The sequence below is a fragment of the Mesoplodon densirostris genome, chromosome 14, assembly GCF_025265405.1.
Source record: "Mesoplodon densirostris isolate mMesDen1 chromosome 14, mMesDen1 primary haplotype, whole genome shotgun sequence".
In the NCBI taxonomy this organism is placed as follows: Eukaryota; Metazoa; Chordata; class Mammalia; order Artiodactyla; family Ziphiidae; genus Mesoplodon; species Mesoplodon densirostris.
Window position 1 is genome coordinate 62,368,458 of NC_082674.1, and position 13,499 is coordinate 62,381,956.

The window sequence follows — 13,499 nt, forward strand, 5'->3', positions numbered from 1 at the left end:
AGAACTCACATCAGCAAACTCTCATACATCAGGAAACTTCACTGTGAACTGAGTTTTGTAGAAACAAAGGATTAAAACAAACCTCATATATTGGAAATAAACACTTGTTTTCATCTCCTATCTAAATGTAAGTTTAAAATATTCAATATATTAAAATATTATTAAAGTTTCTTTGAATATGGAAACCAAAGGAAAGTTACCATTGATGATTAAACAAAAAAGACAATTACTAAAGCAGAGATGGAAGGCCATTATCTCCCCAACTTCCTCATACAAACCCCAAAAACACACACATACTGTTGATAAGATCTTCCCCAAATGCCAACTACAAAATATATGAACATTCTACCTCTTCCACAAGTACAATTAATCTCTTATAACCAGAATAACAACCACATTTTATCTCATGTGCCATCTATGATCCATTTGTGAAAGATGGCCTAGATCACTGCTGGCTTAGTCCACTGAGAAGGACTCTAAGGCTTAGTCTAGTACAGTGGCAAGACCGCCATGCTGAATCACTGATTTCTATCAGAGTGGACACTAACAGGCACAGATTTGTGGCACATAACTGTTGCACATCAGTTAGACTGATGGTCTCCAGAGTGGGGTGGTGTCTACCTGGAAGGTTATACAAAAACAATACATTAGTACTTATACTTGTTTTCAACTTAAAAAAACAAACAAAGAAACTACGTTACTAATATTTGATTTAAGAAATGACACTGACACCCTCACTCTCTGACAAAGAGTCAAGTACCACATACGGAATTCACGATATATATACTGAGGAAAAACAGTGCAGAGTGGTTGATAGTAATACCCTCATTTGTTGATTTTCTTTCAGTTTATTGTGATGTGTTGCAGACTACATGTGCTCAGTTAAATAAAATTAGATTATATTATCTAGTTTTAGTTAAACTTGTAGAAAATGGGCAAATGGTTTCAACGTTTCCCTAGATATACACTGTGGTTTGAAATAATACTAATAAATAGGGTTAACACCTGTCTTCATCCTGGTGTGGTAAGACCATTATAATATTGGTCCCCAATGAATCAAGCCTCCTGTGTGCATGCCCCTTAGCAATGTAACTCCGCTGCTTCTATGAAGAGGTAAAGACCATTTCTCCATGCTCTTCAATCTGGACTGGCTTTGTTACTTGCTTTTGGCTAACAGAAGGTGATGGACATTGCCAAATTCTGGACTCTGGGTCCTAAGAGGCCCAGCAGCTTCAGCACTCTTTCTCTGTCTGAGCCCATACTATGAGGAATGCTATGAGGAAGACCACCATGCTATGAGGAAGCTCAGTTTAGCCTACTACGGGGTGAGAGTTCAGGTACAGAACCAAGACAACAGCTGGCCCCAACTGTCAGCTAACCACATGAGTGACTTCCAGGTGAAGACAGCAGACAAATGCATGGAATCATAGGAAAAAATACATCAGGGAATTCCCTGGTGGTCCAGTGGTTAGGACTCCAAACCTTCACTGCCAAGGGCGCGAGTTCAATCCCTGGTTGGGGAACTAAGATCCTACAAGCCGCATGGCACAGCCAAAAAAAAGCCAAGAATTAACATGAACAAACCTCTTTTTTAAGCCTCAGCTCTACCATGATGCCACTCAATAAATATTTTTTAAAAAGAAAAAATACATCAATATTATCTTTAAGCCATTAAGTTTTGAGGTAGTTTGTTAAGAGCAATAGATAACTGATAAACCTGGTAAGAGCCCCCGTCAAGTATATCATGTGGCAAGTATAAGGATGATCAAAACAGATCTGACAGAAAATAACACTCCAAATTTGAAATTATAAAAATGACTATTTGAGGGCTTCCCTGGTGGTGCAGTGGTTGAGAGTCTGCCTGCCGATGCAGGGGACACGGGTTCGTGCCCCGGTCCGGGAAGATCCCACATGCCGCAGAGCAGCTAAGCCCGTGAGCCATGGCCACTGAGCCTGCACATCTGGAGTCTGTGCTCCGCAACGGGAGAGGCCACAACAGTGAGAGGCCCACGTATCGCAAAAAAAAAAAAGACTATTTGAAAGGGGGATTTAAATGCATTATTAACAATGACTCTCTCCCTAAATATACATCCTGCCGAGAGACAGTAACTAATAAGAGTAGTACATATGTATACCACTTATAAATAAATAACATATACATATATAAGGTATATATACACAAAAATGTTTTACTGAAGGCAGTCCATAATCAAAAAAGTTTAGAACCATGTGTATTACTACTGAAATTAATATACATATATAATTTATAAATACAAATATACAGCTATTGGGTGTAAATGTTCAATTTCTTTTGAAGATAAGGGTGTCAAATTTTTTGGAAAAGTTTTAGTGAGCTGTCATGCACTAGTACATGTAGTAAGAGTTGAAAAAAGAGCCTCATCAAGCTATTTAGTCCACCTCTATTTCCAGACATTACAAGCTCTAAACTATCCCAGGAAGTAAGAATCCCCCTAGTTCTAATATTCTGCTTTTACTAATACATGCATTTTTACTTTACAATATTATGTATCCTCCTCTCCATCCCACAATATTTTAATTACTATGCTACTTACTACACTTAGATTACCACCCAACTATCAAATTCCTTAGCATCGCAGATTTCTATCTTGGATGAACACTGATATCTTTCAATAAGACAGGAAATATGGAAGAAAAGCATTGGATGGTTTGGTGACAGGGAGAGGGATTACAGTGGTATAGCCTATGAAAGGGAGACCTGAGCATGTCAAGTGTAAAGTGGAAGGAGTCAGTGAAAGGGAAAGGTTGAAGAAAAAAGGAAGGAAGAGAAAGATGGAACATTTGACAGAACAAAGAAATAAGACTGAGCACAAGTGGAAGAAACAGTCTTAAACAGGAGGAATAGCCTCTTCCTCTGAAACTGGAATTGAAGCAATAAAGAATGGTGGAAACATATAATTAAGCAGTAAGAGTGCTGAAGGCCAAGCAAGTTTCTGCTTAAAAGTCCTGTTTCTCTATGACATCAGTTAAGCTACAGAAAAAAGGAGTATTTTCTCTATGAAGAAAAAGGTGAATCTTCACCGAAGTATTATAAAATGCCTTTTTATGTCTACTGAATATGACCAATTTTAAAGAAGATGTTGGGGGTAGGAGTTTATTAATTAATTTATTTATTTTTGCTGTGTTGGGTCTTCGCCTCCGTGAGAGGGCTTTCCCTAGCTGTGGCAAGCGGGGGCCACTCTTCATCACAGTGCACGGGCCTCCCACCATCACGGCCTCTCCCGTTGCGGAGCACAGGCTCCAGACGCGCAGGCTCAATAGTTGTGGCTCATGGGCCTAGTTGCTCCGTGGCATGTAGGATCCCCCCAGACCAGGGCTCGAACCCGTGTCCCCTGCATTAGCAGGCAGACTCTCAACCACTGCACCACCAGGGAAGCCCAATATGGCCAATTTTAATTGTAAGTCATACTGAATATGCCATTTTAAGTTTACTCATATTATGCTATCACTAGGTATTTCAAGTCAAAATTTATTTTCATTGTTATTTTGCCCTTCTCAATTTCTTCTGTATTACCTATACAACAGAAGTAAGAAGAAAAATAAGTAACAAAAGCACATGAGAAATCATAGGCAAACCAAAGTTTGGAAATACAACCTTATCCAACTTTCACAGTATACAATATAGGTCAACGTATTCTCAGACACCTATCTACTATCTAAACTGGGCAAGTCAGAAAAGTTTACCAACATCTTGAATCTACCTGTCAGTGTGTTAGTAAAAATAGCATCCATTTTCACTAATGATGTAAGATTGAACCGTGAGACTGTTATAATTTTATTCAAGCTTTTCCACTATGTATTCTTCACAAACCATGATGAAACTAGAAAAGGAGCATCTCAGAATACACTACTGAATCTAATACTCATACTGGATCTTAATAGTCCAGATGGCTCCCACAAGGATATATTTCACAGAGTACTCAAATCCTCTGAGATTTTATGAAGAATTTGTGTCCACACAATAATTTTTCTGAGGAGAGGGTTCATGACTTTCATTGGATTCTCAGAAGGTTCATGTCCCTAAAATGTTTAGGAACTACTGCTATAGATATCTCTCCTCTCCACTGTTAAAAGGCCAACTCTGCTTTAAAGACTTACCAAGAAAGACAAACATAACACATGCCCAGATAGACCACAGCCTCTTCATCAGGGCAGCTAAGAGATTCATATGTTTAACAAACTGAGGAGAGCTGAAGTCATTCTGTTGGAAAGTAGGCCGTACTATTTTTTGACATTTGCTTGTTTTCTTATATGGGAAGTAAGGGAAGGGTACAAATTAATAACAGACTTCAGCCTAAGTCAAAAAATAAGATTATAGTGCCGAAAAAAAAGATACTCCTTATCCTTAAATTCTTTGACACCAGATTAAAATCACCATACTCAAGGGCACAACCCTCAAAAGAAGATTAAGACCACCACGGTGCAAGCCAGCAAGTAATTACACTAAAAACAAAACCTAAGGTAAAAATATAGCTTTCTATTTGTCTTGTTAGTTACAAAGACTACAAAAATACACACACACACACACACACACACACACACACACACAGAGAGAGAGACTAGAAATACTTTCAGAGAATAAGGGCTACTCCAGTTGTTGCTTCTGAACAAATTTCTTAAGGAAACTAAAGAAGAGAAAAACCTATCTATAAAATTCAAGAACTACAATCTATTTCTTACTAAATTAAAAAGCTATTGTGTGAATTCCAGTTTTGCTTTTTGCCTTTTCTTCTTCCCTGGAAAGAGATCGCAAGTTTCTCAACACATATATGAAAGATTTTATTTGTTCAATCAGTACTGGAGCACAAATCATAAGCTTTTAATTCACTGGTTACAGGGTTTCAGTTTTAGAAGATGAAAAAGTCCTGAAGATGGATGGTGGTGATGGTTGCACAACAGTGTGAATGTACTGATTAATGCCACAAAACTGTACATTTTAAAATGATTTAAGAAGGTAAATTTTATGTTATGAATATTTTGCCAGGTAAAAAAAAGCACTGGTATAAAGAAGTGAGAAAGTTTCACTGGAGAAGAATCAAGATAAAATTATACCTAAGTGAAAAAATTTCACCTGGTACTTCAAAGATAATTTGCATCTCGAGATATCAAAATTGAACATAACAGTTATAGGTTTCATCAGCAAATTAAGAGCCTAAGAAGACCAGGAAAATATTAAAACTCTTACAATATCCATGGAAATTCTCTATACTTAAATGCATAAGTGCCCTGCCAAAGGAAAAAAAAGTATATGTATGTATAATATAACAAAAATTTGCTGAATGCCTAGTTTGTACAAAGCAGTGTGCTAGGTTCTATGGGAACAAAAAGATGAAGCGAATTCAGACATATGCCCTCGAAAAAATGCCAGTAAATGATTATCATCTTAGTTCCACTTCCTGAACTCTATCCTAGCTATAGGTTCCCCTCCTCCAAACAAGTGTCCCAGATCCCTTTTATTACCTAGTATTCTACAAGTGAGTCCTCTGTGATTTATGGTGGTGTGCCACAGAACACATCTTAAGCACTGGCATTGCAAGACTTTAAAAATAAGGGCTCTTAAATTCCCTACTTCCTTCCCAATCTCATTAACATCTCAACTGGTATAGGGTGTAATCATCTCCCCTGACAGCCCACCCTGATTTGTAAAACAGAATTTTCTCAATTTCAAAAATTTCCAAATACTTAAACATTTATATAAAGATCCATTATCGCTGTTCTGTTTTAATAGCTAACCACACTAGAGGCCTCAATGGTTGGCTGACTTCTGAGTTTAAGCAAACACACACGTGCAAGTAGGCACTACAACATGACAAGGCCTTTTCTTTCCCCCCAGACAACTGCCCCAATCTGCAGAGCATTTTCTCCTCTGCATGCACACACAAAGTAATAATTGGAAGCTGTTCTACATTTGCTGTAGACGTGCAATTAGAAAATTATGTCAGGAAGGTAAAGTAGCCTGAACTTGTCAACAAAACAACATTTTTGCAAGCTTTCAAAACAAATAAAATGTAGTCAGTTGAAAACTTCCGGCTCACAGTATAAACTCTTGCCACAGCTTTGTTCAATAGCCTCTCACAAAGAACAAAGAAGAAAAGAGTCTATGAGTGAAAAATTCACCTCTAATGATCTAACCACTTCCCATACTTCCCAGTCCAGAATTTTATTCCCTAGCCATCTTGGTGCAGTCATTTATCCATTCACCTCCTAAAGAAGACAGAAAGAATTCATCCCAGTACAGTCAGGTTCAAAGGTCATAAAGCCTCTAAAGCTTAGAATCACATAGAACTAAAAAAGCAACAACTTAGGTGGTCATCTGTCACTATTCAATTGCAAAAATTTAATTTTTCTGCGTTTTTAGTTTGGGGTTCATTTCTCTGTTAAGATCCTAAACAAGAGGGGATAAGAGAAATGTCACATTCTCAATCAGTGAGATAATAATTAGCAATAATTAATTAACTGAAGTTTCTGGTAGTCCTCCTTATCTGTTCAATGTGCTTCCCAACCTATACTTTTGATAAACTTCATGATCAATGGCCAAGGGGTTAGGAATAGAGAGATGGTTTGACTACAAAGGGGTAGCTGGAAGTGATGGAGTTGTTCTGTTTGTGGTGGTGTTTACATGAATCTATGCATGTTTAAAAACTTATGGACACCAAAAAAAAGATATATTGTATGTAAATATTTTTAATTTTAAAGGTACTCTAGGGTTACTTGCTAAAAGTTTTTAGCAGGGAGATCTAGTAGGATGTGAGAAAATAGATTCCTCTTTTTCTAGAACATCCTTAGGTCCACATCTCTGGCCCTCCTGAATATATTTGAATATTTCTTTTTCTTCCTTTCTTTTTATTTCCTCACATACCAGTTCCCTTACCATTATTTTGATGGAGTTTTTTGCTCAGTAAAGAAAACATCTGGCAGAGGACAAGAATAAAGCACTCACTGAGAGCACAACAATCCTAGGAATTCTCAACTGGATTTCTCCAGGGCCAGTAAGAACTATCCCCCAGGTCAAAGGGCACACCACGGGGATTTGGGGAGGGCTCTAAATCCAAACCTCAAACTTGGCTCCACTACACTCTGCACACGTGGCAGGCGTCTAGAATTGTCAAAAGGAAAGTACAGCATACCAGTAAACTGACTTGTTCATACCAAGAAGTATCAGCACAGGAGATGAGAAAATACACTGAGCTCAGAGTATAGCTCAATCTAGTAACTTAGCATAGTGAAGTTACTTCAAGAGACTGTAGAAAGACTAAGAACCCAAAATACAATTTCCATCAACAAAATAAAGATATCCATTTAAGTCTCACTAATTTCTATGGTCTGAATTGCCCATTTAAGCAGATGTAAGGTTTGGTTTCTCACTGACATTAAAGCAATTATTGCAGTATAGTACAAAAAACAAAACAAACAAAAACCCTGCTTCTCTTAACACTGAAGCCTGAAAAAAATAAGGAAGACCTTCAGGTTAAAAAAAATTTTTTCCCTCTAAAAGTAGTGGCTCATGCTTTCCCAAATCAGTTTGTTTAAAACTACTCATGAAAAAAATGTAGTTGCAATCATTTAATAAGAAGATGGAGAGGCAGAAAGACAGCTGGTATTAAGCTATCAATACCCAAGCTACCCCAACTGAAGACTAATTGCCTGATAAAATCACATAGATCTCAAAACAAAAACATCCAAAAATGCCATATTTATTAAGTGCCTACTGTGTGTCTAAGTACTTTACATACATGATCTTATTTGACACATTAATAAAAAAGGAAAATAAGGCTTAGATTAAGTGTTTTGCCCATTATAACTGAGAAGTTTCAACCCAGCTTTCTTGACTCCAAACCTATGCTCTTTAATATTGAAGACACTACAAAAAAAATTTTCTACAAGAAAGACTTGACTAGGAATGGATATGAGCTAATTTTCTCTAAAAATTATTACAAAGAGAGTTGACTGCTGCTCTGTATTCTCTATTATCACTATAACTGCATGACAAAGATAAGGTAAGGCACCACCTCTCCTAGTCTGCAATTAGTGCAAGCCAAGTTGATAATAAGTAAATGCCTATGGTCCTTGAGAGAGTCAGCAATGGATCCAGTCTCCTTTCTCCCATTTAAGGGTCTACATTCTTAGACCACTATCTCGAAGTGTTCTTATAACCAAATAATCAAACTCAATCTTTTTAAAGTAAAAGTAGCTTTGATTGGTGCTAATGCCTCTTTGATTGTAATATTTTATAACTCATAATTCTCCTACTTATAAAATGTTACAGTAATTTTTATAGTCAATTACATGAGACCAATTTTCTTGGGTATTAATGATCCCTGCTAGCCCAATGAAAGCACTAAAAAATAAAAGACAGTTGAAATGACCAAATGACCCAAGATGAGAGATCTATTTTATAAAATGATATTAAACAGATCTAAACTTGGGGTAAAGAAGCACAAAACGTGAGAAAGCATTCACCAAATTTAAGATGCAGTTCAAACAGTAGAATAAATTACTATCTGTAGGCAGGGCCCAAGGATTAATCACATTTAAGTAAAAATATGCAAGACTTAACAACCATTTTAAAGCATGTCTTTAGTGTCCTTGTTTGCTTTGTACATTCACTGTGTTAATATAAGATTAGATATTAGAACCTAATTAGAATTAATAGTGAAAGCATATCAGAACATCAAGAAAATCTGGGATCTGGGAAGAACCAGAACTGATGAGTTCTTATCCTTGAATTTAAACCCTTTAAAAATGTCAAACTTGGAACTGTTCTTCAGACCAAAGAACCATTATCCACACAGCTAAACATACACATAATAGAGAGCAAATACCATGATTCTCAAACTTTATTACGGTTTCAGATCTTATACCATGGTTGACTTTTTAAAATAAAGATTCCCAGTTGCGGTGGTCAGCATGTAAGGCTGCTCAAGATGAAGCTGAATTCTCAGGTCTTACAAGCAGGATTTCTAGAACTAAGAGAGAGGGAAACACAGAAAGAGAGAGAGAGAGAGAGAAAGAGAGAAATAAATAGGGAAAAAATAAGAGAAGAAAAAGGAAAGGAAATGGAGGGGGGGACCCCAACCATATAAAGAGATGCAAGTAAAAGAGAAGCAAGTCTTTGTTTTAAAATATATATTCCATATTTTAATCATGCAGTTGTTATATCTGACTTGAGAAAACATCATCCATACACAAGCAGAGTAATATAGTACGATCCTTAAAAAGGCAGAGGAGTGGCGGCTGCCCGAGCTGCGCACCGCAACGCGCTCCTTCCCGCTCCCCAACATCGGCATCCGCCCACTCATCTCACCGGCTGTACAAAACGGTGAAAGAAACCACTTATGATGTTCTGGGGGTCAAACCCAATGCTACCCAAGAAGAACTGAAAAAGGCTTACAGGCAACTGGCCTTGAAGTACCACCCTGATAAGAATCCAAATGTAGGAGAGAAGTTTAAACAGATTTCTCAAGCTTTTGAAGTGCTCTCTGATGCAAAGGGAATTATATGACAAAGGAGGAGAGCAGGCAGTTAAACAAGGTGGAGCAGGTGGTGGTTTGGGCTCCCCCATGGACATCTTTGATATGTTTTTTGGAGGAAGAGGTAGGATGCAAAGAGAAAGGAGAGGTAAAAATGTTGTGCATCAACTCACAGTAACCTTAGAAGATTTATATAATGGTGCAAAAAGAAAACTAGCTCTGCAAAAGAATGTGATTTGTGACAAATGTGAAGCCCGAGATGCTAAGAAAGGAGCAGTAAAGTGCTGTCCCAATTGCCGAGGTACTGGAATGCAAATAATAATTCATCAAATAGGACCTGTAATGGTTCAGCAAATTCAGTCTGTCTGCATGGAGTGCCAGGGCCATGGGGGGCAGATCAGTCCTAAAGATAGATGTAAAAGCTGCAATGGAAGGAAGATAGTTTGAGAGAAGAAAATTCTAGAAGTTCATATTGACAAAGGCATAAAAGATGGCCAGAAGATAACATTCCATGGTGAAGGAGACACCAAGAACCAGGACTGGAGCCAGGAGCTATTATCATCATTTTAGATCAGAAGGACCATGCTGTTTTTACTTGACGAGGAGAAGACCTTTTCATGTGTATGGACATACAGCTGGCTGAGACATTGCGTGACTTCCAAAAGCCGATATCTACTCTGGACAAGAGCACCACAGTCATCACTTCTCATCCAGGTCAGATTGTCAAGCGTGGAGATATCAAGTGTGTGCTAAATGAAGGCATGCCAGTTTATCGCAGACCATATTAAAAGGGTCGCATAATCAATGAATTTAAGGAAAACTTTCCTGAGAATGGCTTTCTCCCCCATGATGAACTCTCTTTGCTGGAAAAACTCCAACCTGAGAGGAAGTAAGTGGAAGAGACTGATGAAATGGACCAGGTAGAACTAGTGGACTTTGATCCAAATCAGGAAAGACAGCGCCATTACAATGGAGAAGCATATGAGGATGATGAACATCATCCTCGGGGTGGTGTTCAGTGTCAGACCTCCTAATGGGGCCAGTGAATAACACTCACTGCTGGCATTTTATTTGCAGTAGTGATTGAGTGAAGGACTATAATCATAATATGCTCACTACTTGCTATTGTTTGTTTTAATACTCAACTATAGTAGTGTTTTAAAAGTTAAATGAAGAATAAACTCAAATATAAAAGAGCTGACTTTGCCCTGTATGTATGATGACTTCAGTGTGCAAGATAAGTTTAATACTTGTAAAAACTACTTTAACAAATTTCCCCTAGCATTTGTTAGGCCATACTTTGTAACTGATTTCAGCTATGTACATGGAATAGCTTAGACTGAAATGCCAGGTATATGTATTGACTTCAGTGTATGACCCTTAATTGTTCAGCTATTAAGTTAAAACTATTTAACTGGCAGTCAAAGAATTTGTAGAGAAGTGTTGGTCTGTATAGTGGTATTAAATGGGATTCATTGCGATGCCTCTGCATTTATTCTATTGCCTCAACTGTTACTTGAAGATGGCATGCTATATAATTTAATTTAGCCTGTGGTATCAGTGATAGGAATGATACCTTTCTAAAGAAGGGGTTTATCATATAACATGCTGCTTCTTGAGGGCTTGCATTTGTAGAACTGCATTCCCTTCTGCTGGGCCATCTTTTTTTAATATATCTAGTTATTGGTCCTGGTTACTTTTTTTTTTCCTTCTCTTTGGACCACAGTAAGCCTTACTTAAGAGTAGTGACTTCTGGAGCAGGGTAACTTAGAGGCTGGAGTGATGAGGCCTTTACATGAAGAAGTAATTTGCATGTATGAGTTAGGAAGGTGTTTTGCAGGTATATTACAGGCTTACTTTAAACCATTTAACTTATGCTCCAAAGAAACTGTAATTTAATGTTGGTAGTATAGCAAATTATGAATAGCTTTAATTGTATGTTTAAAGTCATATTCTCATAAGCTTAAATCTGGATATCAGAATTAAGCAACTCTTGAAATGTATGAATGTCTCCTTAATATACTGATTACAAAGCAAAAAAAAAAAAAAAAGAATACTAGTTCATTCAGACCTGTAATGAGAGATCACTATCTATTAAACATAAACTTTAATAGTTCATTCCAATGAGATGAAAATACATCTTGCTTCCATTCATCATTTAGAAAGGCAGAGAGAGGCTGTGTCTGACCTGATCTAAACTTAATCTGATAATGGGAATTCCCTGGTTGTCCAGCGGTTAGGACTCCGTGCTTCTACTGCCAAAGGGCCCGGGCAAGCTGCACTGTGCGGCCAAAAATAAATAAGCAAATAAATAAAGGCTTGGCACTTCCCTGGTGGCGCAGTGGTTAAGAATCTGCCTGCCAATCAGGGGACACGGGTTCAAGCCCTGGTCTAGGAAGATCCCACATGCCGCGGAACAACTAAGCCCATGCGCCACAACTACTGAGCCTGCGCTCTAGAGCCCGCAAACCACAACTGCTGAGCCCACGCACCACAACTACTGAAGCCCACATGCCTGGAGCCCTGCTCTGCAACTAGAGAAGCCACCGCAATGAGAAGCCCCGCTCACCACAACAAAGAGTAGCACCTGCTCACCCCAACTAGAGAAAGCCCGTGTGCAGCAACAAAGACCCAATGCAGCCAAAAATAAATAAATAAATAAAATTTGAAAATAAATAAAGGCTTTTTAAAAAATAATAATAAATAAACTTAATCTGATAATAAAGTGGCTGTTCTTGGCCCCCTGTACAGTAATATTTAACACCACTTAGGCTGTATATTTACATATTATATTTAAGGCATCATTTTAAATAACCTTTCATGTCCTTGCATATTTCAGAGGCTAAATTATATAATAAAAACACAAACAGGTAGCATCTTATTTATGTCAATAAGATCAATTCATTTCCACCTGATAAGTCAGATCTAAAGTGCTGGTCTCAAGTTCAAGTCAAAAGTGAGTTCAGGGCTTCCCTGGTGGCGCAGTGGTTGAGAGTCCGCCTGCCGATGCAGGGGACGCAGGTTCGTGCCCCGGTCCACGAAGATGCCATGGAGCGGCTGGGCCCGTGAGCCATGGCCGCTGAGCCTGCGTGTCCTGGAGCCTGTGCTCCGCAACGGGAGAGGCCACAACAGTGAGAGGCCCGCGTACCGCAAAAAAAAAAGAAAAAAAAAGTGAGTTCAGTGACCTGAACTTCATTTCCACATTAGTGTGGTACAATTATTCATGATACTTGGAGGCTGTAGGAAATCCCAGAAATATTGTAATGGAATGAAGTTCAGTTATTCTATGAACCACCAAAGAAAAACTTCATAGTGTAGGTCATTTTCCTTTATTGTAAATTTAACAGAAAGTTAACACTGGCTCTCTCCCACAGAACTCTGAGGCCAAGTCAAATTATATGTAGGCTAGCCTATCAGCACTACTTTCCTTCACTGCTCTTTTAACTCCCTCTTTCCCCATCTTCTCCTGCAGCAGCACAGGGACTACTCACTCACCAGAACACATGCCCAAGTATGAAATGAGTGTGAACCTGCAACAGTGGCAGGGGTGAGGTAGTGTGACATTTTGCAACCAAAGGAAGATATTGAAGAACTCATATTCTCTTCTGAACAATGGTAAATATTTAACTTAAGAATTCAAGGCAAGGGAAAGAGAACATTCTGGTTATCACAAATTTGCAACCTTTATCATCACTTTCAAGATTTTTATATTATTTTTTTTAATTTGCTTTGTTGCCTATTAAATCAAATTTATCTGTTCACTTCTTTAATAAGGCACACAATACAACAGAGATTTGAATGGACCTCAGTTTAACTTACAACTAACACAAAATTCCTTTCCCACCTTGTTACAGCTATGAATCTGAAGACTGGAGACTCCTCAATTACCCACATAAAAGAAAAAAATCAATAATGCCATAGGTAGGTATAAATAGTCCCTTAAATAAGGGAACGTTTCCTCTGTACCCTGAGAGTTGGAACATTTACTAC

At 38.1% G+C, this 13,499-nt stretch overlaps 1 protein-coding gene and 1 pseudogene across 2 annotated transcripts in view; one reads left to right on the forward strand and one right to left on the reverse strand.

The window, feature by feature from the left end:
- LOC132502098 (dnaJ homolog subfamily A member 1-like) overlaps positions 1–10,618 on the forward strand; it is a 128,336-nt pseudogene extending 117,718 nt beyond the window's left edge.
- Positions 1–13,499, reverse strand: part of EXOC6B (exocyst complex component 6B) — a 730,763-nt gene that overhangs the window by 596,468 nt on the left and 120,796 nt on the right. The window lies entirely within an intron of this gene.